General features: G+C 51.9%; 1 protein-coding gene and 104 non-coding genes across 105 annotated transcripts in view; all 105 read left to right on the forward strand.

Moving 5' to 3' along the window:
• Window positions 1-18,355, forward strand: part of LOC137490826 (tripartite motif-containing protein 14-like) — a 262,825-nt gene that overhangs the window by 51,791 nt on the left and 192,679 nt on the right. The window lies entirely within an intron of this gene.
• LOC137492699 (5S ribosomal RNA) lies at window positions 44-162 on the forward strand. Its single transcript, XR_011012672.2, has one exon. It is a non-coding gene; the product is annotated as a 5S ribosomal RNA (ribosomal RNA).
• On the forward strand, window positions 221-339 carry LOC137493606 (5S ribosomal RNA). Its single transcript, XR_011013581.2, has one exon. It is a non-coding gene; the product is annotated as a 5S ribosomal RNA (ribosomal RNA).
• Window positions 398-516, forward strand: LOC137492204 (5S ribosomal RNA). Its single transcript, XR_011012176.1, has one exon. It is a non-coding gene; the product is annotated as a 5S ribosomal RNA (ribosomal RNA).
• Window positions 575-693, forward strand: LOC137492206 (5S ribosomal RNA). Its single transcript, XR_011012178.1, has one exon. It is a non-coding gene; the product is annotated as a 5S ribosomal RNA (ribosomal RNA).
• On the forward strand, window positions 752-870 carry LOC137493824 (5S ribosomal RNA). Its single transcript, XR_011013798.2, has one exon. It is a non-coding gene; the product is annotated as a 5S ribosomal RNA (ribosomal RNA).
• Window positions 929-1,047, forward strand: LOC137492207 (5S ribosomal RNA). The gene has a single exon (XR_011012179.1). It is a non-coding gene; the product is annotated as a 5S ribosomal RNA (ribosomal RNA).
• Window positions 1,106-1,224, forward strand: LOC137492208 (5S ribosomal RNA). Its single transcript, XR_011012180.1, has one exon. It is a non-coding gene; the product is annotated as a 5S ribosomal RNA (ribosomal RNA).
• LOC137493988 (5S ribosomal RNA) lies at window positions 1,283-1,401 on the forward strand. Its single transcript, XR_011013963.2, has one exon. It is a non-coding gene; the product is annotated as a 5S ribosomal RNA (ribosomal RNA).
• Window positions 1,460-1,578, forward strand: LOC137493618 (5S ribosomal RNA). The gene has a single exon (XR_011013593.2). It is a non-coding gene; the product is annotated as a 5S ribosomal RNA (ribosomal RNA).
• LOC137492209 (5S ribosomal RNA) lies at window positions 1,637-1,755 on the forward strand. Its single transcript, XR_011012181.1, has one exon. It is a non-coding gene; the product is annotated as a 5S ribosomal RNA (ribosomal RNA).
• On the forward strand, window positions 1,814-1,932 carry LOC141382334 (5S ribosomal RNA). Its single transcript, XR_012403262.1, has one exon. It is a non-coding gene; the product is annotated as a 5S ribosomal RNA (ribosomal RNA).
• LOC141382335 (5S ribosomal RNA) lies at window positions 1,991-2,109 on the forward strand. The gene has a single exon (XR_012403263.1). It is a non-coding gene; the product is annotated as a 5S ribosomal RNA (ribosomal RNA).
• Window positions 2,168-2,286, forward strand: LOC141382336 (5S ribosomal RNA). Its single transcript, XR_012403264.1, has one exon. It is a non-coding gene; the product is annotated as a 5S ribosomal RNA (ribosomal RNA).
• Window positions 2,345-2,463, forward strand: LOC141382337 (5S ribosomal RNA). The gene has a single exon (XR_012403265.1). It is a non-coding gene; the product is annotated as a 5S ribosomal RNA (ribosomal RNA).
• On the forward strand, window positions 2,522-2,640 carry LOC141382338 (5S ribosomal RNA). The gene has a single exon (XR_012403266.1). It is a non-coding gene; the product is annotated as a 5S ribosomal RNA (ribosomal RNA).
• Window positions 2,699-2,817, forward strand: LOC141382339 (5S ribosomal RNA). The gene has a single exon (XR_012403267.1). It is a non-coding gene; the product is annotated as a 5S ribosomal RNA (ribosomal RNA).
• LOC141382340 (5S ribosomal RNA) lies at window positions 2,876-2,994 on the forward strand. Its single transcript, XR_012403268.1, has one exon. It is a non-coding gene; the product is annotated as a 5S ribosomal RNA (ribosomal RNA).
• On the forward strand, window positions 3,053-3,171 carry LOC141382342 (5S ribosomal RNA). The gene has a single exon (XR_012403270.1). It is a non-coding gene; the product is annotated as a 5S ribosomal RNA (ribosomal RNA).
• LOC141382343 (5S ribosomal RNA) lies at window positions 3,230-3,348 on the forward strand. Its single transcript, XR_012403271.1, has one exon. It is a non-coding gene; the product is annotated as a 5S ribosomal RNA (ribosomal RNA).
• On the forward strand, window positions 3,407-3,525 carry LOC141382344 (5S ribosomal RNA). Its single transcript, XR_012403272.1, has one exon. It is a non-coding gene; the product is annotated as a 5S ribosomal RNA (ribosomal RNA).
• On the forward strand, window positions 3,584-3,702 carry LOC141382345 (5S ribosomal RNA). The gene has a single exon (XR_012403273.1). It is a non-coding gene; the product is annotated as a 5S ribosomal RNA (ribosomal RNA).
• Window positions 3,761-3,879, forward strand: LOC141382346 (5S ribosomal RNA). Its single transcript, XR_012403274.1, has one exon. It is a non-coding gene; the product is annotated as a 5S ribosomal RNA (ribosomal RNA).
• Window positions 3,938-4,056, forward strand: LOC141383568 (5S ribosomal RNA). The gene has a single exon (XR_012404592.1). It is a non-coding gene; the product is annotated as a 5S ribosomal RNA (ribosomal RNA).
• LOC141382347 (5S ribosomal RNA) lies at window positions 4,115-4,233 on the forward strand. The gene has a single exon (XR_012403275.1). It is a non-coding gene; the product is annotated as a 5S ribosomal RNA (ribosomal RNA).
• On the forward strand, window positions 4,292-4,410 carry LOC141382348 (5S ribosomal RNA). The gene has a single exon (XR_012403276.1). It is a non-coding gene; the product is annotated as a 5S ribosomal RNA (ribosomal RNA).
• Window positions 4,469-4,587, forward strand: LOC141382349 (5S ribosomal RNA). The gene has a single exon (XR_012403277.1). It is a non-coding gene; the product is annotated as a 5S ribosomal RNA (ribosomal RNA).
• Window positions 4,646-4,764, forward strand: LOC141382350 (5S ribosomal RNA). The gene has a single exon (XR_012403278.1). It is a non-coding gene; the product is annotated as a 5S ribosomal RNA (ribosomal RNA).
• Window positions 4,823-4,941, forward strand: LOC141382351 (5S ribosomal RNA). The gene has a single exon (XR_012403279.1). It is a non-coding gene; the product is annotated as a 5S ribosomal RNA (ribosomal RNA).
• LOC141382353 (5S ribosomal RNA) lies at window positions 5,000-5,118 on the forward strand. Its single transcript, XR_012403281.1, has one exon. It is a non-coding gene; the product is annotated as a 5S ribosomal RNA (ribosomal RNA).
• LOC141382354 (5S ribosomal RNA) lies at window positions 5,177-5,295 on the forward strand. Its single transcript, XR_012403282.1, has one exon. It is a non-coding gene; the product is annotated as a 5S ribosomal RNA (ribosomal RNA).
• LOC141382355 (5S ribosomal RNA) lies at window positions 5,354-5,472 on the forward strand. Its single transcript, XR_012403283.1, has one exon. It is a non-coding gene; the product is annotated as a 5S ribosomal RNA (ribosomal RNA).
• Window positions 5,531-5,649, forward strand: LOC141382356 (5S ribosomal RNA). Its single transcript, XR_012403284.1, has one exon. It is a non-coding gene; the product is annotated as a 5S ribosomal RNA (ribosomal RNA).
• Window positions 5,708-5,826, forward strand: LOC141382357 (5S ribosomal RNA). The gene has a single exon (XR_012403285.1). It is a non-coding gene; the product is annotated as a 5S ribosomal RNA (ribosomal RNA).
• Window positions 5,885-6,003, forward strand: LOC141382358 (5S ribosomal RNA). Its single transcript, XR_012403286.1, has one exon. It is a non-coding gene; the product is annotated as a 5S ribosomal RNA (ribosomal RNA).
• Window positions 6,062-6,180, forward strand: LOC141382359 (5S ribosomal RNA). Its single transcript, XR_012403287.1, has one exon. It is a non-coding gene; the product is annotated as a 5S ribosomal RNA (ribosomal RNA).
• LOC141382360 (5S ribosomal RNA) lies at window positions 6,239-6,357 on the forward strand. The gene has a single exon (XR_012403288.1). It is a non-coding gene; the product is annotated as a 5S ribosomal RNA (ribosomal RNA).
• LOC141382361 (5S ribosomal RNA) lies at window positions 6,416-6,534 on the forward strand. The gene has a single exon (XR_012403289.1). It is a non-coding gene; the product is annotated as a 5S ribosomal RNA (ribosomal RNA).
• On the forward strand, window positions 6,593-6,711 carry LOC141382362 (5S ribosomal RNA). The gene has a single exon (XR_012403290.1). It is a non-coding gene; the product is annotated as a 5S ribosomal RNA (ribosomal RNA).
• Window positions 6,770-6,888, forward strand: LOC141382364 (5S ribosomal RNA). The gene has a single exon (XR_012403293.1). It is a non-coding gene; the product is annotated as a 5S ribosomal RNA (ribosomal RNA).
• On the forward strand, window positions 6,947-7,065 carry LOC141382365 (5S ribosomal RNA). Its single transcript, XR_012403294.1, has one exon. It is a non-coding gene; the product is annotated as a 5S ribosomal RNA (ribosomal RNA).
• LOC141382366 (5S ribosomal RNA) lies at window positions 7,124-7,242 on the forward strand. The gene has a single exon (XR_012403295.1). It is a non-coding gene; the product is annotated as a 5S ribosomal RNA (ribosomal RNA).
• On the forward strand, window positions 7,301-7,419 carry LOC141382367 (5S ribosomal RNA). The gene has a single exon (XR_012403296.1). It is a non-coding gene; the product is annotated as a 5S ribosomal RNA (ribosomal RNA).
• Window positions 7,478-7,596, forward strand: LOC141382368 (5S ribosomal RNA). Its single transcript, XR_012403297.1, has one exon. It is a non-coding gene; the product is annotated as a 5S ribosomal RNA (ribosomal RNA).
• Window positions 7,655-7,773, forward strand: LOC141382369 (5S ribosomal RNA). Its single transcript, XR_012403298.1, has one exon. It is a non-coding gene; the product is annotated as a 5S ribosomal RNA (ribosomal RNA).
• LOC141382370 (5S ribosomal RNA) lies at window positions 7,832-7,950 on the forward strand. The gene has a single exon (XR_012403299.1). It is a non-coding gene; the product is annotated as a 5S ribosomal RNA (ribosomal RNA).
• Window positions 8,009-8,127, forward strand: LOC141382371 (5S ribosomal RNA). Its single transcript, XR_012403300.1, has one exon. It is a non-coding gene; the product is annotated as a 5S ribosomal RNA (ribosomal RNA).
• LOC141382372 (5S ribosomal RNA) lies at window positions 8,186-8,304 on the forward strand. The gene has a single exon (XR_012403301.1). It is a non-coding gene; the product is annotated as a 5S ribosomal RNA (ribosomal RNA).
• Window positions 8,363-8,481, forward strand: LOC141382373 (5S ribosomal RNA). Its single transcript, XR_012403302.1, has one exon. It is a non-coding gene; the product is annotated as a 5S ribosomal RNA (ribosomal RNA).
• LOC141382375 (5S ribosomal RNA) lies at window positions 8,540-8,658 on the forward strand. The gene has a single exon (XR_012403304.1). It is a non-coding gene; the product is annotated as a 5S ribosomal RNA (ribosomal RNA).
• LOC141382376 (5S ribosomal RNA) lies at window positions 8,717-8,835 on the forward strand. Its single transcript, XR_012403305.1, has one exon. It is a non-coding gene; the product is annotated as a 5S ribosomal RNA (ribosomal RNA).
• On the forward strand, window positions 8,894-9,012 carry LOC141382377 (5S ribosomal RNA). Its single transcript, XR_012403306.1, has one exon. It is a non-coding gene; the product is annotated as a 5S ribosomal RNA (ribosomal RNA).
• Window positions 9,071-9,189, forward strand: LOC141382378 (5S ribosomal RNA). The gene has a single exon (XR_012403307.1). It is a non-coding gene; the product is annotated as a 5S ribosomal RNA (ribosomal RNA).
• Window positions 9,248-9,366, forward strand: LOC141382379 (5S ribosomal RNA). Its single transcript, XR_012403308.1, has one exon. It is a non-coding gene; the product is annotated as a 5S ribosomal RNA (ribosomal RNA).
• Window positions 9,425-9,543, forward strand: LOC141382380 (5S ribosomal RNA). Its single transcript, XR_012403309.1, has one exon. It is a non-coding gene; the product is annotated as a 5S ribosomal RNA (ribosomal RNA).
• Window positions 9,602-9,720, forward strand: LOC141382381 (5S ribosomal RNA). Its single transcript, XR_012403310.1, has one exon. It is a non-coding gene; the product is annotated as a 5S ribosomal RNA (ribosomal RNA).
• Window positions 9,779-9,897, forward strand: LOC141382382 (5S ribosomal RNA). The gene has a single exon (XR_012403311.1). It is a non-coding gene; the product is annotated as a 5S ribosomal RNA (ribosomal RNA).
• Window positions 9,956-10,074, forward strand: LOC141382383 (5S ribosomal RNA). Its single transcript, XR_012403312.1, has one exon. It is a non-coding gene; the product is annotated as a 5S ribosomal RNA (ribosomal RNA).
• On the forward strand, window positions 10,133-10,251 carry LOC141382384 (5S ribosomal RNA). Its single transcript, XR_012403313.1, has one exon. It is a non-coding gene; the product is annotated as a 5S ribosomal RNA (ribosomal RNA).
• Window positions 10,310-10,428, forward strand: LOC141382386 (5S ribosomal RNA). Its single transcript, XR_012403315.1, has one exon. It is a non-coding gene; the product is annotated as a 5S ribosomal RNA (ribosomal RNA).
• On the forward strand, window positions 10,487-10,605 carry LOC141382387 (5S ribosomal RNA). The gene has a single exon (XR_012403316.1). It is a non-coding gene; the product is annotated as a 5S ribosomal RNA (ribosomal RNA).
• Window positions 10,664-10,782, forward strand: LOC141382388 (5S ribosomal RNA). Its single transcript, XR_012403317.1, has one exon. It is a non-coding gene; the product is annotated as a 5S ribosomal RNA (ribosomal RNA).
• Window positions 10,841-10,959, forward strand: LOC141382389 (5S ribosomal RNA). The gene has a single exon (XR_012403318.1). It is a non-coding gene; the product is annotated as a 5S ribosomal RNA (ribosomal RNA).
• On the forward strand, window positions 11,018-11,136 carry LOC141382390 (5S ribosomal RNA). The gene has a single exon (XR_012403319.1). It is a non-coding gene; the product is annotated as a 5S ribosomal RNA (ribosomal RNA).
• LOC141383860 (5S ribosomal RNA) lies at window positions 11,195-11,311 on the forward strand. The gene has a single exon (XR_012404917.1). It is a non-coding gene; the product is annotated as a 5S ribosomal RNA (ribosomal RNA).
• LOC141382391 (5S ribosomal RNA) lies at window positions 11,370-11,488 on the forward strand. The gene has a single exon (XR_012403320.1). It is a non-coding gene; the product is annotated as a 5S ribosomal RNA (ribosomal RNA).
• LOC141382392 (5S ribosomal RNA) lies at window positions 11,546-11,664 on the forward strand. Its single transcript, XR_012403321.1, has one exon. It is a non-coding gene; the product is annotated as a 5S ribosomal RNA (ribosomal RNA).
• Window positions 11,723-11,838, forward strand: LOC141383910 (5S ribosomal RNA). The gene has a single exon (XR_012404979.1). It is a non-coding gene; the product is annotated as a 5S ribosomal RNA (ribosomal RNA).
• On the forward strand, window positions 11,897-12,015 carry LOC141382393 (5S ribosomal RNA). Its single transcript, XR_012403322.1, has one exon. It is a non-coding gene; the product is annotated as a 5S ribosomal RNA (ribosomal RNA).
• Window positions 12,074-12,192, forward strand: LOC141382394 (5S ribosomal RNA). The gene has a single exon (XR_012403323.1). It is a non-coding gene; the product is annotated as a 5S ribosomal RNA (ribosomal RNA).
• Window positions 12,251-12,369, forward strand: LOC141382395 (5S ribosomal RNA). The gene has a single exon (XR_012403324.1). It is a non-coding gene; the product is annotated as a 5S ribosomal RNA (ribosomal RNA).
• Window positions 12,428-12,545, forward strand: LOC141383838 (5S ribosomal RNA). The gene has a single exon (XR_012404893.1). It is a non-coding gene; the product is annotated as a 5S ribosomal RNA (ribosomal RNA).
• Window positions 12,604-12,722, forward strand: LOC141382397 (5S ribosomal RNA). The gene has a single exon (XR_012403326.1). It is a non-coding gene; the product is annotated as a 5S ribosomal RNA (ribosomal RNA).
• LOC141382398 (5S ribosomal RNA) lies at window positions 12,780-12,898 on the forward strand. Its single transcript, XR_012403327.1, has one exon. It is a non-coding gene; the product is annotated as a 5S ribosomal RNA (ribosomal RNA).
• LOC141382399 (5S ribosomal RNA) lies at window positions 12,957-13,075 on the forward strand. Its single transcript, XR_012403328.1, has one exon. It is a non-coding gene; the product is annotated as a 5S ribosomal RNA (ribosomal RNA).
• On the forward strand, window positions 13,134-13,252 carry LOC141383142 (5S ribosomal RNA). Its single transcript, XR_012404116.1, has one exon. It is a non-coding gene; the product is annotated as a 5S ribosomal RNA (ribosomal RNA).
• Window positions 13,311-13,429, forward strand: LOC141382400 (5S ribosomal RNA). Its single transcript, XR_012403329.1, has one exon. It is a non-coding gene; the product is annotated as a 5S ribosomal RNA (ribosomal RNA).
• On the forward strand, window positions 13,488-13,606 carry LOC141383795 (5S ribosomal RNA). The gene has a single exon (XR_012404836.1). It is a non-coding gene; the product is annotated as a 5S ribosomal RNA (ribosomal RNA).
• Window positions 13,664-13,781, forward strand: LOC141383889 (5S ribosomal RNA). The gene has a single exon (XR_012404948.1). It is a non-coding gene; the product is annotated as a 5S ribosomal RNA (ribosomal RNA).
• LOC141382401 (5S ribosomal RNA) lies at window positions 13,840-13,958 on the forward strand. Its single transcript, XR_012403330.1, has one exon. It is a non-coding gene; the product is annotated as a 5S ribosomal RNA (ribosomal RNA).
• LOC141383423 (5S ribosomal RNA) lies at window positions 14,017-14,135 on the forward strand. The gene has a single exon (XR_012404440.1). It is a non-coding gene; the product is annotated as a 5S ribosomal RNA (ribosomal RNA).
• On the forward strand, window positions 14,194-14,312 carry LOC141383140 (5S ribosomal RNA). Its single transcript, XR_012404114.1, has one exon. It is a non-coding gene; the product is annotated as a 5S ribosomal RNA (ribosomal RNA).
• On the forward strand, window positions 14,371-14,489 carry LOC141382402 (5S ribosomal RNA). The gene has a single exon (XR_012403331.1). It is a non-coding gene; the product is annotated as a 5S ribosomal RNA (ribosomal RNA).
• LOC141383563 (5S ribosomal RNA) lies at window positions 14,548-14,666 on the forward strand. The gene has a single exon (XR_012404587.1). It is a non-coding gene; the product is annotated as a 5S ribosomal RNA (ribosomal RNA).
• Window positions 14,725-14,843, forward strand: LOC141382403 (5S ribosomal RNA). The gene has a single exon (XR_012403332.1). It is a non-coding gene; the product is annotated as a 5S ribosomal RNA (ribosomal RNA).
• On the forward strand, window positions 14,902-15,020 carry LOC141382404 (5S ribosomal RNA). The gene has a single exon (XR_012403333.1). It is a non-coding gene; the product is annotated as a 5S ribosomal RNA (ribosomal RNA).
• LOC141382405 (5S ribosomal RNA) lies at window positions 15,079-15,197 on the forward strand. Its single transcript, XR_012403334.1, has one exon. It is a non-coding gene; the product is annotated as a 5S ribosomal RNA (ribosomal RNA).
• LOC141382406 (5S ribosomal RNA) lies at window positions 15,256-15,374 on the forward strand. The gene has a single exon (XR_012403335.1). It is a non-coding gene; the product is annotated as a 5S ribosomal RNA (ribosomal RNA).
• LOC141382407 (5S ribosomal RNA) lies at window positions 15,433-15,551 on the forward strand. The gene has a single exon (XR_012403336.1). It is a non-coding gene; the product is annotated as a 5S ribosomal RNA (ribosomal RNA).
• Window positions 15,610-15,728, forward strand: LOC141382408 (5S ribosomal RNA). The gene has a single exon (XR_012403337.1). It is a non-coding gene; the product is annotated as a 5S ribosomal RNA (ribosomal RNA).
• On the forward strand, window positions 15,787-15,905 carry LOC141382409 (5S ribosomal RNA). Its single transcript, XR_012403338.1, has one exon. It is a non-coding gene; the product is annotated as a 5S ribosomal RNA (ribosomal RNA).
• Window positions 15,964-16,082, forward strand: LOC141382410 (5S ribosomal RNA). Its single transcript, XR_012403339.1, has one exon. It is a non-coding gene; the product is annotated as a 5S ribosomal RNA (ribosomal RNA).
• Window positions 16,141-16,259, forward strand: LOC141382411 (5S ribosomal RNA). The gene has a single exon (XR_012403340.1). It is a non-coding gene; the product is annotated as a 5S ribosomal RNA (ribosomal RNA).
• On the forward strand, window positions 16,318-16,436 carry LOC141382412 (5S ribosomal RNA). The gene has a single exon (XR_012403341.1). It is a non-coding gene; the product is annotated as a 5S ribosomal RNA (ribosomal RNA).
• LOC141382413 (5S ribosomal RNA) lies at window positions 16,495-16,613 on the forward strand. Its single transcript, XR_012403342.1, has one exon. It is a non-coding gene; the product is annotated as a 5S ribosomal RNA (ribosomal RNA).
• LOC141383773 (5S ribosomal RNA) lies at window positions 16,672-16,789 on the forward strand. Its single transcript, XR_012404809.1, has one exon. It is a non-coding gene; the product is annotated as a 5S ribosomal RNA (ribosomal RNA).
• LOC141382414 (5S ribosomal RNA) lies at window positions 16,848-16,966 on the forward strand. Its single transcript, XR_012403343.1, has one exon. It is a non-coding gene; the product is annotated as a 5S ribosomal RNA (ribosomal RNA).
• On the forward strand, window positions 17,025-17,143 carry LOC141382415 (5S ribosomal RNA). The gene has a single exon (XR_012403344.1). It is a non-coding gene; the product is annotated as a 5S ribosomal RNA (ribosomal RNA).
• On the forward strand, window positions 17,202-17,320 carry LOC141382416 (5S ribosomal RNA). The gene has a single exon (XR_012403345.1). It is a non-coding gene; the product is annotated as a 5S ribosomal RNA (ribosomal RNA).
• Window positions 17,379-17,497, forward strand: LOC141382417 (5S ribosomal RNA). The gene has a single exon (XR_012403346.1). It is a non-coding gene; the product is annotated as a 5S ribosomal RNA (ribosomal RNA).
• On the forward strand, window positions 17,556-17,674 carry LOC141382418 (5S ribosomal RNA). Its single transcript, XR_012403347.1, has one exon. It is a non-coding gene; the product is annotated as a 5S ribosomal RNA (ribosomal RNA).
• LOC141382419 (5S ribosomal RNA) lies at window positions 17,733-17,851 on the forward strand. Its single transcript, XR_012403348.1, has one exon. It is a non-coding gene; the product is annotated as a 5S ribosomal RNA (ribosomal RNA).
• On the forward strand, window positions 17,910-18,028 carry LOC141382420 (5S ribosomal RNA). The gene has a single exon (XR_012403349.1). It is a non-coding gene; the product is annotated as a 5S ribosomal RNA (ribosomal RNA).
• Window positions 18,087-18,205, forward strand: LOC141382421 (5S ribosomal RNA). The gene has a single exon (XR_012403350.1). It is a non-coding gene; the product is annotated as a 5S ribosomal RNA (ribosomal RNA).
• The window catches only part of LOC141382422 (5S ribosomal RNA), a 119-nt gene continuing 27 nt past the window's right edge, over window positions 18,264-18,355 (forward strand). Inside the window, exon 1 of the ribosomal RNA XR_012403352.1 lies at window positions 18,264-18,355. This exon is cut by the window's right edge and continues 27 nt beyond it. This is a non-coding gene — a ribosomal RNA (5S ribosomal RNA).

An 18,355-nucleotide genomic window follows, 5' to 3' on the forward strand; every position in this document is an offset into this window, starting at 1 on the left:
TCTGGCAGCTGATTTAAATAGCCAACGCTTGACAGCCTCTTTCGCTTACGGCCATACCACCCTGGAAATGCCCGATCTCATCTGAACTCGGAAGTAAAGCAGGGTCGGGCCTGGTTAGTACTTGGATGGGAGACCGCCTGGGAATACCAGGTGCTGTAAGCTTTTCGAAGTGCTTCATCTGGCAGCTGATTTAAATAGCCAACGCTTGACAGCCTCTTTCGCTTACGGCCATACCACCCTGGAAATGCCCGATCTCATCTGAACTCGGAAGTAAAGCAGGGTCGGGCCTGGTTAGTACTTGGATGGGAGACCGCCTGGGAATACCAGGTGCTGTAAGCTTTTCGAAGTGCTTCATYTGGCAGCTGATTTAAATAGCCAACGCTTGACAKCCTCTTTCGCTTACGGCCATACCACCCTGGAAATGCCCGATCTCATCTGAACTCGGAAGTAAAGCAGGGTCGGGCCTGGTTAGTACTTGGATGGGAGACCGCCTGGGAATACCAGGTGCTGTAAGCTTTTCGAAGTGCTTCATYTGGCAGCTGATTTAAATAGCCAACGCTTGACAKCCTCTTTCGCTTACGGCCATACCACCCTGGAAATGCCCGATCTCATCTGAACTCGGAAGTAAAGCAGGGTCGGGCCTGGTTAGTACTTGGATGGGAGACCGCCTGGGAATACCAGGTGCTGTAAGCTTTTCGAAGTGCTTCATYTGGCAGCTGATTTAAATAGCCAACGCTTGACAKCCTCTTTCGCTTACGGCCATACCACCCTGGAAATGCCCGATCTCATCTGAACTCGGAAGTAAAGCAGGGTCGGGCCTGGTTAGTACTTGGATGGGAGACCGCCTGGGAATACCAGGTGCTGTAAGCTTTTCGAAGTGCTTCATYTGGCAGCTGATTTAAATAGCCAACGCTTGACAKCCTCTTTCGCTTACGGCCATACCACCCTGGAAATGCCCGATCTCATCTGAACTCGGAAGTAAAGCAGGGTCGGGCCTGGTTAGTACTTGGATGGGAGACCGCCTGGGAATACCAGGTGCTGTAAGCTTTTCGAAGTGCTTCATYTGGCAGCTGATTTAAATAGCCAACGCTTGACMKCCTCTTTCGCTTACGGCCATACCACCCTGGAAATGCCCGATCTCATCTGAACTCGGAAGTAAAGCAGGGTCGGGCCTGGTTAGTACTTGGATGGGAGACCGCCTGGGAATACCAGGTGCTGTAAGCTTTTCGAAGTGCTTCATYTGGCAGCTGATTTAAATAGCCAACGCTTGACAKCCTCTTTCGCTTACGGCCATACCACCCTGGAAATGCCCGATCTCATCTGAACTCGGAAGTAAAGCAGGGTCGGGCCTGGTTAGTACTTGGATGGGAGACCGCCTGGGAATACCAGGTGCTGTAAGCTTTTCGAAGTGCTTCATYTGGCAGCTGATTTAAATAGCCAACGCTTGACAKCCTCTTTCGCTTACGGCCATACCACCCTGGAAATGCCCGATCTCATCTGAACTCGGAAGTAAAGCAGGGTCGGGCCTGGTTAGTACTTGGATGGGAGACCGCCTGGGAATACCAGGTGCTGTAAGCTTTTCGAAGTGCTTCATYTGGCAGCTGATTTAAATAGCCAACGCTTGACAKCCTCTTTCGCTTACGGCCATACCACCCTGGAAATGCCCGATCTCATCTGAACTCGGAAGTAAAGCAGGGTCGGGCCTGGTTAGTACTTGGATGGGAGACCGCCTGGGAATACCAGGTGCTGTAAGCTTTTCGAAGTGCTTCATYTGGCAGCTGATTTAAATAGCCAACGCTTGACAKCCTCTTTCGCTTACGGCCATACCACCCTGGAAATGCCCGATCTCATCTGAACTCGGAAGTAAAGCAGGGTCGGGCCTGGTTAGTACTTGGATGGGAGACCGCCTGGGAATACCAGGTGCTGTAAGCTTTTCGAAGTGCTTCATYTGGCAGCTGATTTAAATAGCCAACGCTTGACAKCCTCTTTCGCTTACGGCCATACCACCCTGGAAATGCCCGATCTCATCTGAACTCGGAAGTAAAGCAGGGTCGGGCCTGGTTAGTACTTGGATGGGAGACCGCCTGGGAATACCAGGTGCTGTAAGCTTTTCGAAGTGCTTCATYTGGCAGCTGATTTAAATAGCCAACGCTTGACAKCCTCTTTCGCTTACGGCCATACCACCCTGGAAATGCCCGATCTCATCTGAACTCGGAAGTAAAGCAGGGTCGGGCCTGGTTAGTACTTGGATGGGAGACCGCCTGGGAATACCAGGTGCTGTAAGCTTTTCGAAGTGCTTCATYTGGCAGCTGATTTAAATAGCCAACGCTTGACAKCCTCTTTCGCTTACGGCCATACCACCCTGGAAATGCCCGATCTCATCTGAACTCGGAAGTAAAGCAGGGTCGGGCCTGGTTAGTACTTGGATGGGAGACCGCCTGGGAATACCAGGTGCTGTAAGCTTTTCGAAGTGCTTCATYTGGCAGCTGATTTAAATAGCCAACGCTTGACAKCCTCTTTCGCTTACGGCCATACCACCCTGGAAATGCCCGATCTCATCTGAACTCGGAAGTAAAGCAGGGTCGGGCCTGGTTAGTACTTGGATGGGAGACCGCCTGGGAATACCAGGTGCTGTAAGCTTTTCGAAGTGCTTCATYTGGCAGCTGATTTAAATAGCCAACGCTTGACAKCCTCTTTCGCTTACGGCCATACCACCCTGGAAATGCCCGATCTCATCTGAACTCGGAAGTAAAGCAGGGTCGGGCCTGGTTAGTACTTGGATGGGAGACCGCCTGGGAATACCAGGTGCTGTAAGCTTTTCGAAGTGCTTCATYTGGCAGCTGATTTAAATAGCCAACGCTTGACAKCCTCTTTCGCTTACGGCCATACCACCCTGGAAATGCCCGATCTCATCTGAACTCGGAAGTAAAGCAGGGTCGGGCCTGGTTAGTACTTGGATGGGAGACCGCCTGGGAATACCAGGTGCTGTAAGCTTTTCGAAGTGCTTCATYTGGCAGCTGATTTAAATAGCCAACGCTTGACAKCCTCTTTCGCTTACGGCCATACCACCCTGGAAATGCCCGATCTCATCTGAACTCGGAAGTAAAGCAGGGTCGGGCCTGGTTAGTACTTGGATGGGAGACCGCCTGGGAATACCAGGTGCTGTAAGCTTTTCGAAGTGCTTCATYTGGCAGCTGATTTAAATAGCCAACGCTTGACAKCCTCTTTCGCTTACGGCCATACCACCCTGGAAATGCCCGATCTCATCTGAACTCGGAAGTAAAGCAGGGTCGGGCCTGGTTAGTACTTGGATGGGAGACCGCCTGGGAATACCAGGTGCTGTAAGCTTTTCGAAGTGCTTCATYTGGCAGCTGATTTAAATAGCCAACGCTTGACAKCCTCTTTCGCTTACGGCCATACCACCCTGGAAATGCCCGATCTCATCTGAACTCGGAAGTAAAGCAGGGTCGGGCCTGGTTAGTACTTGGATGGGAGACCGCCTGGGAATACCAGGTGCTGTAAGCTTTTCGAAGTGCTTCATYTGGCAGCTGATTTAAATAGCCAACGCTTGACAKCCTCTTTCGCTTACGGCCATACCACCCTGGAAATGCCCGATCTCATCTGAACTCGGAAGTAAAGCAGGGTCGGGCCTGGTTAGTACTTGGATGGGAGACCGCCTGGGAATACCAGGTGCTGTAAGCTTTTCGAAGTGCTTCATYTGGCAGCTGATTTAAATAGCCAACGCTTGACAKCCTCTTTCGCTTACGGCCATACCACCCTGGAAATGCCCGATCTCATCTGAACTCGGAAGTAAAGCAGGGTCGGGCCTGGTTAGTACTTGGATGGGAGACCGCCTGGGAATACCAGGTGCTGTAAGCTTTTCGAAGTGCTTCATYTGGCAGCTGATTTAAATAGCCAACGCTTGACAKCCTCTTTCGCTTACGGCCATACCACCCTGGAAATGCCCGATCTCATCTGAACTCGGAAGTAAAGCAGGGTCGGGCCTGGTTAGKACTTGGATGGGAGACCGCCTGGGAATACCAGGTGCTGTAAGCTTTTCGAAGTGCTTCATYTGGCAGCTGATTTAAATAGCCAACGCTTGACAKCCTCTTTCGCTTACGGCCATACCACCCTGGAAATGCCCGATCTCATCTGAACTCGGAAGTAAAGCAGGGTCGGGCCTGGTTAGTACTTGGATGGGAGACCGCCTGGGAATACCAGGTGCTGTAAGCTTTTCGAAGTGCTTCATCTGGCAGCTGATTTAAATAGCCAACGCTTGACAGCCTCTTTCGCTTACGGCCATACCACCCTGGAAATGCCCGATCTCATCTGAACTCGGAAGTAAAGCAGGGTCGGGCCTGGTTAGTACTTGGATGGGAGACCGCCTGGGAATACCAGGTGCTGTAAGCTTTTCGAAGTGCTTCATCTGGCAGCTGATTTAAATAGCCAACGCTTGACAGCCTCTTTCGCTTACGGCCATACCACCCTGGAAATGCCCGATCTCATCTGAACTCGGAAGTAAAGCAGGGTCGGGCCTGGTTAGTACTTGGATGGGAGACCGCCTGGGAATACCAGGTGCTGTAAGCTTTTCGAAGTGCTTCATCTGGCAGCTGATTTAAATAGCCAACGCTTGACAGCCTCTTTCGCTTACGGCCATACCACCCTGGAAATGCCCGATCTCATCTGAACTCGGAAGTAAAGCAGGGTCGGGCCTGGTTAGTACTTGGATGGGAGACCGCCTGGGAATACCAGGTGCTGTAAGCTTTTCGAAGTGCTTCATCTGGCAGCTGATTTAAATAGCCAACGCTTGACAGCCTCTTTCGCTTACGGCCATACCACCCTGGAAATGCCCGATCTCATCTGAACTCGGAAGTAAAGCAGGGTCGGGCCTGGTTAGTACTTGGATGGGAGACCGCCTGGGAATACCAGGTGCTGTAAGCTTTTCGAAGTGCTTCATCTGGCAGCTGATTTAAATAGCCAACGCTTGACAGCCTCTTTCGCTTACGGCCATACCACCCTGGAAATGCCCGATCTCATCTGAACTCGGAAGTAAAGCAGGGTCGGGCCTGGTTAGTACTTGGATGGGAGACCGCCTGGGAATACCAGGTGCTGTAAGCTTTTCGAAGTGCTTCATCTGGCAGCTGATTTAAATAGCCAACGCTTGACAGCCTCTTTCGCTTACGGCCATACCACCCTGGAAATGCCCGATCTCATCTGAACTCGGAAGTAAAGCAGGGTCGGGCCTGGTTAGTACTTGGATGGGAGACCGCCTGGGAATACCAGGTGCTGTAAGCTTTTCGAAGTGCTTCATCTGGCAGCTGATTTAAATAGCCAACGCTTGACAGCCTCTTTCGCTTACGGCCATACCACCCTGGAAATGCCCGATCTCATCTGAACTCGGAAGTAAAGCAGGGTCGGGCCTGGTTAGTACTTGGATGGGAGACCGCCTGGGAATACCAGGTGCTGTAAGCTTTTCGAAGTGCTTCATCTGGCAGCTGATTTAAATAGCCAACGCTTGACAGCCTCTTTCGCTTACGGCCATACCACCCTGGAAATGCCCGATCTCATCTGAACTCGGAAGTAAAGCAGGGTCGGGCCTGGTTAGTACTTGGATGGGAGACCGCCTGGGAATACCAGGTGCTGTAAGCTTTTCGAAGTGCTTCATCTGGCAGCTGATTTAAATAGCCAACGCTTGACAGCCTCTTTCGCTTACGGCCATACCACCCTGGAAATGCCCGATCTCATCTGAACTCGGAAGTAAAGCAGGGTCGGGCCTGGTTAGTACTTGGATGGGAGACCGCCTGGGAATACCAGGTGCTGTAAGCTTTTCGAAGTGCTTCATCTGGCAGCTGATTTAAATAGCCAACGCTTGACAGCCTCTTTCGCTTACGGCCATACCACCCTGGAAATGCCCGATCTCATCTGAACTCGGAAGTAAAGCAGGGTCGGGCCTGGTTAGTACTTGGATGGGAGACCGCCTGGGAATACCAGGTGCTGTAAGCTTTTCGAAGTGCTTCATCTGGCAGCTGATTTAAATAGCCAACGCTTGACAGCCTCTTTCGCTTACGGCCATACCACCCTGGAAATGCCCGATCTCATCTGAACTCGGAAGTAAAGCAGGGTCGGGCCTGGTTAGTACTTGGATGGGAGACCGCCTGGGAATACCAGGTGCTGTAAGCTTTTCGAAGTGCTTCATCTGGCAGCTGATTTAAATAGCCAACGCTTGACAGCCTCTTTCGCTTACGGCCATACCACCCTGGAAATGCCCGATCTCATCTGAACTCGGAAGTAAAGCAGGGTCGGGCCTGGTTAGTACTTGGATGGGAGACCGCCTGGGAATACCAGGTGCTGTAAGCTTTTCGAAGTGCTTCATCTGGCAGCTGATTTAAATAGCCAACGCTTGACAGCCTCTTTCGCTTACGGCCATACCACCCTGGAAATGCCCGATCTCATCTGAACTCGGAAGTAAAGCAGGGTCGGGCCTGGTTAGTACTTGGATGGGAGACCGCCTGGGAATACCAGGTGCTGTAAGCTTTTCGAAGTGCTTCATCTGGCAGCTGATTTAAATAGCCAACGCTTGACAGCCTCTTTCGCTTACGGCCATACCACCCTGGAAATGCCCGATCTCATCTGAACTCGGAAGTAAAGCAGGGTCGGGCCTGGTTAGTACTTGGATGGGAGACCGCCTGGGAATACCAGGTGCTGTAAGCTTTTCGAAGTGCTTCATCTGGCAGCTGATTTAAATAGCCAACGCTTGACAGCCTCTTTCGCTTACGGCCATACCACCCTGGAAATGCCCGATCTCATCTGAACTCGGAAGTAAAGCAGGGTCGGGCCTGGTTAGTACTTGGATGGGAGACCGCCTGGGAATACCAGGTGCTGTAAGCTTTTCGAAGTGCTTCATCTGGCAGCTGATTTAAATAGCCAACGCTTGACAGCCTCTTTCGCTTACGGCCATACCACCCTGGAAATGCCCGATCTCATCTGAACTCGGAAGTAAAGCAGGGTCGGGCCTGGTTAGTACTTGGATGGGAGACCGCCTGGGAATACCAGGTGCTGTAAGCTTTTCGAAGTGCTTCATCTGGCAGCTGATTTAAATAGCCAACGCTTGACAGCCTCTTTCGCTTACGGCCATACCACCCTGGAAATGCCCGATCTCATCTGAACTCGGAAGTAAAGCAGGGTCGGGCCTGGTTAGTACTTGGATGGGAGACCGCCTGGGAATACCAGGTGCTGTAAGCTTTTCGAAGTGCTTCATCTGGCAGCTGATTTAAATAGCCAACGCTTGACAGCCTCTTTCGCTTACGGCCATACCACCCTGGAAATGCCCGATCTCATCTGAACTCGGAAGTAAAGCAGGGTCGGGCCTGGTTAGTACTTGGATGGGAGACCGCCTGGGAATACCAGGTGCTGTAAGCTTTTCGAAGTGCTTCATCTGGCAGCTGATTTAAATAGCCAACGCTTGACAGCCTCTTTCGCTTACGGCCATACCACCCTGGAAATGCCCGATCTCATCTGAACTCGGAAGTAAAGCAGGGTCGGGCCTGGTTAGTACTTGGATGGGAGACCGCCTGGGAATACCAGGTGCTGTAAGCTTTTCGAAGTGCTTCATCTGGCAGCTGATTTAAATAGCCAACGCTTGACAGCCTCTTTCGCTTACGGCCATACCACCCTGGAAATGCCCGATCTCATCTGAACTCGGAAGTAAAGCAGGGTCGGGCCTGGTTAGTACTTGGATGGGAGACCGCCTGGGAATACCAGGTGCTGTAAGCTTTTCGAAGTGCTTCATCTGGCAGCTGATTTAAATAGCCAACGCTTGACAGCCTCTTTCGCTTACGGCCATACCACCCTGGAAATGCCCGATCTCATCTGAACTCGGAAGTAAAGCAGGGTCGGGCCTGGTTAGTACTTGGATGGGAGACCGCCTGGGAATACCAGGTGCTGTAAGCTTTTCGAAGTGCTTCATCTGGCAGCTGATTTAAATAGCCAACGCTTGACAGCCTCTTTCGCTTACGGCCATACCACCCTGGAAATGCCCGATCTCATCTGAACTCGGAAGTAAAGCAGGGTCGGGCCTGGTTAGTACTTGGATGGGAGACCGCCTGGGAATACCAGGTGCTGTAAGCTTTTCGAAGTGCTTCATCTGGCAGCTGATTTAAATAGCCAACGCTTGACAGCCTCTTTCGCTTACGGCCATACCACCCTGGAAATGCCCGATCTCATCTGAACTCGGAAGTAAAGCAGGGTCGGGCCTGGTTAGTACTTGGATGGGAGACCGCCTGGGAATACCAGGTGCTGTAAGCTTTTCGAAGTGCTTCATCTGGCAGCTGATTTAAATAGCCAACGCTTGACAGCCTCTTTCGCTTACGGCCATACCACCCTGGAAATGCCCGATCTCATCTGAACTCGGAAGTAAAGCAGGGTCGGGCCTGGTTAGTACTTGGATGGGAGACCGCCTGGGAATACCAGGTGCTGTAAGCTTTTCGAAGTGCTTCATCTGGCAGCTGATTTAAATAGCCAACGCTTGACAGCCTCTTTCGCTTACGGCCATACCACCCTGGAAATGCCCGATCTCATCTGAACTCGGAAGTAAAGCAGGGTCGGGCCTGGTTAGTACTTGGATGGGAGACCGCCTGGGAATACCAGGTGCTGTAAGCTTTTCGAAGTGCTTCATCTGGCAGCTGATTTAAATAGCCAACGCTTGACAGCCTCTTTCGCTTACGGCCATACCACCCTGGAAATGCCCGATCTCATCTGAACTCGGAAGTAAAGCAGGGTCGGGCCTGGTTAGTACTTGGATGGGAGACCGCCTGGGAATACCAGGTGCTGTAAGCTTTTCGAAGTGCTTCATCTGGCAGCTGATTTAAATAGCCAACGCTTGACAGCCTCTTTCGCTTACGGCCATACCACCCTGGAAATGCCCGATCTCATCTGAACTCGGAAGTAAAGCAGGGTCGGGCCTGGTTAGTACTTGGATGGGAGACCGCCTGGGAATACCAGGTGCTGTAAGCTTTTCGAAGTGCTTCATCTGGCAGCTGATTTAAATAGCCAACGCTTGACAGCCTCTTTCGCTTACGGCCATACCACCCTGGAAATGCCCGATCTCATCTGAACTCGGAAGTAAAGCAGGGTCGGGCCTGGTTAGTACTTGGATGGGAGACCGCCTGGGAATACCAGGTGCTGTAAGCTTTTCGAAGTGCTTCATCTGGCAGCTGATTTAAATAGCCAACGCTTGACAGCCTCTTTCGCTTACGGCCATACCACCCTGGAAATGCCCGATCTCATCTGAACTCGGAAGTAAAGCAGGGTCGGGCCTGGTTAGTACTTGGATGGGAGACCGCCTGGGAATACCAGGTGCTGTAAGCTTTTCGAAGTGCTTCATCTGGCAGCTGATTTAAATAGCCAACGCTTGACAGCCTCTTTCGCTTACGGCCATACCACCCTGGAAATGCCCGATCTCATCTGAACTCGGAAGTAAAGCAGGGTCGGGCCTGGTTAGTACTTGGATGGGAGACCGCCTGGGAATACCAGGTGCTGTAAGCTTTTCGAAGTGCTTCATCTGGCAGCTGATTTAAATAGCCAACGCTTGACAGCCTCTTTCGCTTACGGCCATACCACCCTGGAAATGCCCGATCTCATCTGAACTCGGAAGTAAAGCAGGGTCGGGCCTGGTTAGTACTTGGATGGGAGACCGCCTGGGAATACCAGGTGCTGTAAGCTTTTCGAAGTGCTTCATCTGGCAGCTGATTTAAATAGCCAACGCTTGACAGCCTCTTTCGCTTACGGCCATACCACCCTGGAAATGCCCGATCTCATCTGAACTCGGAAGTAAAGCAGGGTCGGGCCTGGTTAGTACTTGGATGGGAGACCGCCTGGGAATACCAGGTGCTGTAAGCTTTTCGAAGTGCTTCATCTGGCAGCTGATTTAAATAGCCAACGCTTGACAGCCTCTTTCGCTTACGGCCATACCACCCTGGAAATGCCCGATCTCATCTGAACTCGGAAGTAAAGCAGGGTCGGGCCTGGTTAGTACTTGGATGGGAGACCGCCTGGGAATACCAGGTGCTGTAAGCTTTTCGAAGTGCTTCATCTGGCAGCTGATTTAAATAGCCAACGCTTGACAGCCTCTTTCGCTTACGGCCATACCACCCTGGAAATGCCCGATCTCATCTGAACTCGGAAGTAAAGCAGGGTCGGGCCTGGTTAGTACTTGGATGGGAGACCGCCTGGGAATACCAGGTGCTGTAAGCTTTTCGAAGTGCTTCATCTGGCAGCTGATTTAAATAGCCAACGCTTGACAGCCTCTTTCGCTTACGGCCATACCACCCTGGAAATGCCCGATCTCATCTGAACTCGGAAGTAAAGCAGGGTCGGGCCTGGTTAGTACTTGGATGGGAGACCGCCTGGGAATACCAGGTGCTGTAAGCTTTTCGAAGTGCTTCATCTGGCAGCTGATTTAAATAGCCAACGCTTGACAGCCTCTTTCGCTTACGGCCATACCACCCTGGAAATGCCCGATCTCATCTGAACTCGGAAGTAAAGCAGGGTCGGGCCTGGTTAGTACTTGGATGGGAGACCGCCTGGGAATACCAGGTGCTGTAAGCTTTTCGAAGTGCTTCATCTGGCAGCTGATTTAAATAGCCAACGCTTGACAGCCTCTTTCGCTTACGGCCATACCACCCTGGAAATGCCCGATCTCATCTGAACTCGGAAGTAAAGCAGGGTCGGGCCTGGTTAGTACTTGGATGGGAGACCGCCTGGGAATACCAGGTGCTGTAAGCTTTTCGAAGTGCTTCATCTGGCAGCTGATTTAAATAGCCAACGCTTGACAGCCTCTTTCGCTTACGGCCATACCACCCTGGAAATGCCCGATCTCATCTGAACTCGGAAGTAAAGCAGGGTCGGGCCTGGTTAGTACTTGGATGGGAGACCGCCTGGGAATACCAGGTGCTGTAAGCTTTTCGAAGTGCTTCATCTGGCAGCTGATTTAAATAGCCAACGCTTGACAGCCTCTTTCGCTTACGGCCATACCACCCTGGAAATGCCCGATCTCATCTGAACTCGGAAGTAAAGCAGGGTCGGGCCTGGTTAGTACTTGGATGGGAGACCGCCTGGGAATACCAGGTGCTGTAAGCTTTTCGAAGTGCTTCATCTGGCAGCTGATTTAAATAGCCAACGCTTGACAGCCTCTTTCGCTTACGGCCATACCACCCTGGAAATGCCCGATCATCTGAACTCGGAAGTAAAGCAGGGCCGGGCCTGGTTAGTACTTGGATGGGAGACCGCCTGGGAATACCAGGTGCTGTAAGCTTTTCGAAGTGCTTCATCTGGCAGCTGATTTAAATAGCCAACGCTTGACAGCCTCTTTCGCTTACGGCCATACCACCCTGGAAATGCCCGATCTCATCTGAACTCGGAAGTAAAGCAGGGTCGGGCCTGGTTAGTACTTGGATGGGAGACCGCCTGGGAATACCAGGTGCTGTAAGCTTTTCGAAGTGCTTCATCTGGCAGCTGATTTAAATAGCCAACGCTTGACAGCCTCTTCGCTTACGGCCATACCACCCTGGAAATGCCCGATCTCATCTGAACTCGGAAGTAAAGCAGGGTCGGGCCTGGTTAGTACTTGGATGGGAGACCGCCTGGGAATACCAGGTGCTGTAAGCTTTTCGAAGTGCTTCATCTGGCAGCTGATTTAAATAGCCAACGCTTGACAGCCTCTTTCGCCGGCCATACCACCCTGGAAATGCCCGATCTCATCTGAACTCGGAAGTAAAGCAGGGTCGGGCCTGGTTAGTACTTGGATGGGAGACCGCCTGGGAATACCAGGTGCTGTAAGCTTTTCGAAGTGCTTCATCTGGCAGCTGATTTAAATAGCCAACGCTTGACAGCCTCTTTCGCTTACGGCCATACCACCCTGGAAATGCCCGATCTCATCTGAACTCGGAAGTAAAGCAGGGTCGGGCCTGGTTAGTACTTGGATGGGAGACCGCCTGGGAATACCAGGTGCTGTAAGCTTTTCGAAGTGCTTCATCTGGCAGCTGATTTAAATAGCCAACGCTTGACAGCCTCTTTCGCTTACGGCCATACCACCCTGGAAATGCCCGATCTCATCTGAACTCGGAAGTAAAGCAGGGTCGGGCCTGGTTAGTACTTGGATGGGAGACCGCCTGGGAATACCAGGTGCTGTAAGCTTTTCGAAGTGCTTCATCTGGCAGCTGATTTAAATAGCCAACGCTTGACAGCCTCTTTCGCTTACGGCCATACCACCCTGGAAATGCCCGATCTCATCTGAACTCGGAAGTAAAGCAGGGTCGGGCCTGGTTAGTACTTGGATGGGAGACCGCCTGGGAATACCAGGTGCTGTAAGCTTTTCGAAGTGCTTCATCTGGCAGCTGATTTAAATAGCCAACGCTTGACAGCCTCTTTCGCTTACGGCCATACCACCCTGGAAATGCCCGATCTCATCTGAACTCGGAAGTAAAGCAGGGTCGGCCTGGTTAGTACTTGGATGGGAGACCGCCTGGGAATACCAGGTGCTGTAAGCTTTTCGAAGTGCTTCATCTGGCAGCTGATTTAAATAGCCAACGCTTGACAGCCTCTTTCGCTTACGGCCATACCACCCTGGAAATGCCCGATCTCATCTGAACTCGGAAGTAAAGCAGGGTCGGGCCTGGTTAGTACTTGGATGGGAGACCGCCTGGGAATACCAGGTGCTGTAAGCTTTCGAAGTGCTTCATCTGGCAGCTGATTTAAATAGCCAACGCTTGACAGCCTCTTTCGCTTACGGCCATACCACCCTGGAAATGCCCGATCTCATCTGAACTCGGAAGTAAAGCAGGGTCGGGCCTGGTTAGTACTTGGATGGGAGACCGCCTGGGAATACCAGGTGCTGTAAGCTTTTCGAAGTGCTTCATCTGGCAGCTGATTTAAATAGCCAACGCTTGACAGCCTCTTTCGCTTACGGCCATACCACCCTGGAAATGCCCGATCTCATCTGAACTCGGAAGTAAAGCAGGGTCGGGCCTGGTTAGTACTTGGATGGGAGACCGCCTGGGAATACCAGGTGCTGTAAGCTTTTCGAAGTGCTTCATCTGGCAGCTGATTTAAATAGCCAACGCTTGACAGCCTCTTTCGCTTACGGCCATACCACCCTGGAAATGCCCGATCTCATCTGAACTCGGAAGTAAAGCAGGGTCGGGCCTGGTTAGTACTCGGATGGGAGACCGCCTGGGAATACCAGGTGCTGTAAGCTTTTCGAAGTGCTTCATCTGGCAGCTGATTTAAATAGCCAACGCTTGACAGCCTCTTTCGCTTACGGCCATACCACCCTGGAAATGCCCGATCTCATCTGAACTCGGAAGTAAAGCAGGGTCGGGCCTGGTTAGTACTTGGATGGGAGACCGCCTGGGAATACCAGGTGCTGTAAGCTTTTCGAAGTGCTTCATCTGGCAGCTGATTTAAATAGCCAACGCTTGACAGCCTCTTTCGCTTACGGCCATACCACCCTGGAAATGCCCGATCTCATCTGAACTGGGAAGTAAAGCAGGGTCGGGCCTGGTTAGTACTTGGATGGGAGACCGCCTGGGAATACCAGGTGCTGTAAGCTTTTCGAAGTGCTTCATCTGGCAGCTGATTTAAATAGCCAACGCTTGACAGCCTCTTCGCTTACGGCCATACCACCCTGGAAATGCCCGATCTCATCTGAACTGGAAGTAAAGCAGGGTCGGGCCTGGTTAGTACTTGGATGGGAGACCGCCTGGGAATACCAGGTGCTGTAAGCTTTTCGAAGTGCTTCATCTGGCAGCTGATTTAAATAGCCAACGCTTGACAGCCTCTTTCGCTTACGGCCATACCACCCTGGAAATGCCCGATCTCATCTGAACTCGGAAGTAAAGCAGGGTCGGGCCTGGTTAGTACTTGGATGGGAGACCGCCTGGGAATACCAGGTGCTGTAAGCTTTTCGAAGTGCTTCATCTGGCAGCTGATTTAAATAGCCAACGCTTGACAGCCTCTTTCGCTTACGGCCATGCCACCCTGGAAATGCCCGATCTCATCTGAACTCGGAAGTAAAGCAGGGTCGGGCCTGGTTAGTACTTGGATGGGAGACCGCCTGGGAATACCAGGTGCTGTAAGCTTTTCGAAGTGCTTCATCTGGCAGCTGATTTAAATAGCCAACGCTTGACAGCCTCTTTCGCTTACGGCCATACCACCCTGGAAATGCCCGATCTCATCTGAACTCGGAAGTAAAGCAGGGCCGGGCCTGGTTAGTACTTGGATGGGAGACCGCCTGGGAATACCAGGTGCTGTAAGCTTTTCGAAGTGCTTCATCTGGCAGCTGATTTAAATAGCCAACGCTTGACAGCCTCTTTCGCTTACGGCCATACCACCCTGGAAATGCCCGATCTCATCTGAACTCGGAAGTAAAGCAGGGTCGGGCCTGGTTAGTACTTGGATGGGAGACCGCCTGGGAATACCAGGTGCTGTAAGCTTTTCGAAGTGCTTCATCTGGCAGCTGATTTAAATAGCCAACGCTTGACAGCCTCTTTCGCTTACGGCCATACCACCCTGGAAATGCCCGATCTCATCTGAACTTGGAAGTAAAGCAGGGTCGGGCCTGGTTAGTACTTGGATGGGAGACCGCCTGGGAATACCAGGTGCTGTAAGCTTTTCGAAGTGCTTCATCTGGCAGCTGATTTAAATAGCCAACGCTTGACAGCCTCTTTCGCTTACGGCCATACCACCCTGGAAATGCCCGATCTCATCTGAACTCGGAAGTAAAGCAGGGTCGGGCCTGGTTAGTACTTGGATGGGAGACCGCCTGGGAATACCAGGTGCTGTAAGCTTTTCGAAGTGCTTCATCTGGCAGCTGATTTAAATAGCCAACGCTTGACAGCCTCTTTCGCTTACGGCCATACCACCCTGGAAATGCCCGATCTCATCTGAACTCGGAAGTAAAGCAGGGTCGGGCCTGGTTAGTACTTGGATGGGAGACCGCCTGGGAATACCAGGTGCTGTAAGCTTTTCGAAGTGCTTCATCTGGCAGCTGATTTAAATAGCCAACGCTTGACAGCCTCTTTCGCTTACGGCCATACCACCCTGGAAATGCCCGATCTCATCTGAACTCGGAAGTAAAGCAGGGTCGGGCCTGGTTAGTACTTGGATGGGAGACCGCCTGGGAATACCAGGTGCTGTAAGCTTTTCGAAGTGCTTCATCTGGCAGCTGATTTAAATAGCCAACGCTTGACAGCCTCTTTCGCTTACGGCCATACCACCCTGGAAATGCCCGATCTCATCTGAACTCGGAAGTAAAGCAGGGTCGGGCCTGGTTAGTACTTGGATGGGAGACCGCCTGGGAATACCAGGTGCTGTAAGCTTTTCGAAGTGCTTCATCTGGCAGCTGATTTAAATAGCCAACGCTTGACAGCCTCTTTCGCTTACGGCCATACCACCCTGGAAATGCCCGATCTCATCTGAACTCGGAAGTAAAGCAGGGTCGGGCCTGGTTAGTACTTGGATGGGAGACCGCCTGGGAATACCAGGTGCTGTAAGCTTTTCGAAGTGCTTCATCTGGCAGCTGATTTAAATAGCCAACGCTTGACAGCCTCTTTCGCTTACGGCCATACCACCCTGGAAATGCCCGATCTCATCTGAACTCGGAAGTAAAGCAGGGTCGGGCCTGGTTAGTACTTGGATGGGAGACCGCCTGGGAATACCAGGTGCTGTAAGCTTTTCGAAGTGCTTCATCTGGCAGCTGATTTAAATAGCCAACGCTTGACAGCCTCTTTCGCTTACGGCCATACCACCCTGGAAATGCCCGATCTCATCTGAACTCGGAAGTAAAGCAGGGTCGGGCCTGGTTAGTACTTGGATGGGAGACCGCCTGGGAATACCAGGTGCTGTAAGCTTTTCGAAGTGCTTCATCTGGCAGCTGATTTAAATAGCCAACGCTTGACAGCCTCTTTCGCTTACGGCCATACCACCCTGGAAATGCCCGATCTCATCTGAACTCGGAAGTAAAGCAGGGTCGGGCCTGGTTAGTACTTGGATGGGAGACCGCCTGGGAATACCAGGTGCTGTAAGCTTTTCGAAGTGCTTCATCTGGCAGCTGATTTAAATAGCCAACGCTTGACAGCCTCTTTCGCTTACGGCCATACCACCCTGGAAATGCCCGATCTCATCTGAACTCGGAAGTAAAGCAGGGTCGGGCCTGGTTAGTACTTGGATGGGAGACCGCCTGGGAATACCAGGTGCTGTAAGCTTTTCGAAGTGCTTCATCTGGCAGCTGATTTAAATAGCCAACGCTTGACAGCCTCTTTCGCTTACGGCCATACCACCCTGGAAATGCCCGATCTCATCTGAACTCGGAAGTAAAGCAGGGTCGGGCCTGGTTAGTACTTGGATGGGAGACCGCCTGGGAATACCAGGTGCTGTAAGCTTTTCGAAGTGCTTCATCTGGCAGCTGATTTAAATAGCCAACGCTTGACAGCCTCTTTCGCTTACGGCCATACCACCCTGGAAATGCCCGATCTCATCTGAACTCGGAAGTAAAGCAGGGTCGGGCCTGGTTAGTACTTGGATGGGAGACCGCCTGGGAATACCAGGTGCTGTAAGCTTTTCGAAGTGCTTCATCTGGCAGCTGATTTAAATAGCCAACGCTTGACAGCCTCTTTCGCTTACGGCCATACCACCCTGGAAATGCCCGATCTCATCTGAACTCGGAAGTAAAGCAGGGTGGGCCTGGTTAGTACTTGGATGGGAGACCGCCTGGGAATACCAGGTGCTGTAAGCTTTTCGAAGTGCTTCATCTGGCAGCTGATTTAAATAGCCAACGCTTGACAGCCTCTTTCGCTTACGGCCATACCACCCTGGAAATGCCCGATCTCATCTGAACTCGGAAGTAAAGCAGGGTCGGGCCTGGTTAGTACTTGGATGGGAGACCGCCTGGGAATACCAGGTGCTGTAAGCTTTTCGAAGTGCTTCATCTGGCAGCTGATTTAAATAGCCAACGCTTGACAGCCTCTTTCGCTTACGGCCATACCACCCTGGAAATGCCCGATCTCATCTGAACTCGGAAGTAAAGCAGGGTCGGGCCTGGTTAGTACTTGGATGGGAGACCGCCTGGGAATACCAGGTGCTGTAAGCTTTTCGAAGTGCTTCATCTGGCAGCTGATTTAAATAGCCAACGCTTGACAGCCTCTTTCGCTTACGGCCATACCACCCTGGAAATGCCCGATCTCATCTGAACTCGGAAGTAAAGCAGGGTCGGGCCTGGTTAGTACTTGGATGGGAGACCGCCTGGGAATACCAGGTGCTGTAAGCTTTTCGAAGTGCTTCATCTGGCAGCTGATTTAAATAGCCAACGCTTGACAGCCTCTTTCGCTTACGGCCATACCACCCTGGAAATGCCCGATCTCATCTGAACTCGGAAGTAAAGCAGGGTCGGGCCTGGTTAGTACTTGGATGGGAGACCGCCTGGGAATACCAGGTGCTGTAAGCTTTTCGAAGTGCTTCATCTGGCAGCTGATTTAAATAGCCAACGCTTGACAGCCTCTTTCGCTTACGGCCATACCACCCTGGAAATGCCCGATCTCATCTGAACTCGGAAGTAAAGCAGGGTCGGGCCTGGTTAGTACTTGGATGGGAGACCGCCTGGGAATACCAGGTGCTGTAAGCTTTTCGAAGTGCTTCATCTGGCAGCTGATTTAAATAGCCAACGCTTGACAGCCTCTTTCGCTTACGGCCATACCACCCTGGAAATGCCCGATCTCATCTGAACTCGGAAGTAAAGCAGGGTCGGGCCTGGTTAGTACTTGGATGGGAGACCGCCTGGGAATACCAGGTGCTGTAAGCTTTTCGAAGTGCTTCATCTGGCAGCTGATTTAAATAGCCAACGCTTGACAGCCTCTTTCGCTTACGGCCATACCACCCTGGAAATGCCCGATCTCATCTGAACTCGGAAGTAAAGCAGGGTCGGGCCTGGTTAGTACTTGGATGGGAGACCGCCTGGGAATACCAGGTGCTGTAAGCTTTTCGAAGTGCTTCATCTGGCAGCTGATTTAAATAGCCAACGCTTGACAGCCTCTTTCGCTTACGGCCATACCACCCTGGAAATGCCCGATCTCATCTGAACTCGGAAGTAAAGCAGGGTCGGGCCTGGTTAGTACTTGGATGGGAGACCGCCTGGGAATACCAGGTGCTGTAAGCTTTTCGAAGTGCTTCATCTGGCAGCTGATTTAAATAGCCAACGCTTGACAGCCTCTTTCGCTTACGGCCATACCACCCTGGAAATGCCCGATCTCATCTGAACTCGGAAGTAAAGCAGGGTCGGGCCTGGTTAGTACTTGGATGGGAGACC

This window comes from Danio rerio, chromosome 4 (genome assembly GCF_049306965.1).
Source record: "Danio rerio strain Tuebingen ecotype United States chromosome 4, GRCz12tu, whole genome shotgun sequence".
NCBI lineage: Eukaryota > Metazoa > Chordata > Actinopteri > Cypriniformes > Danionidae > Danio > Danio rerio.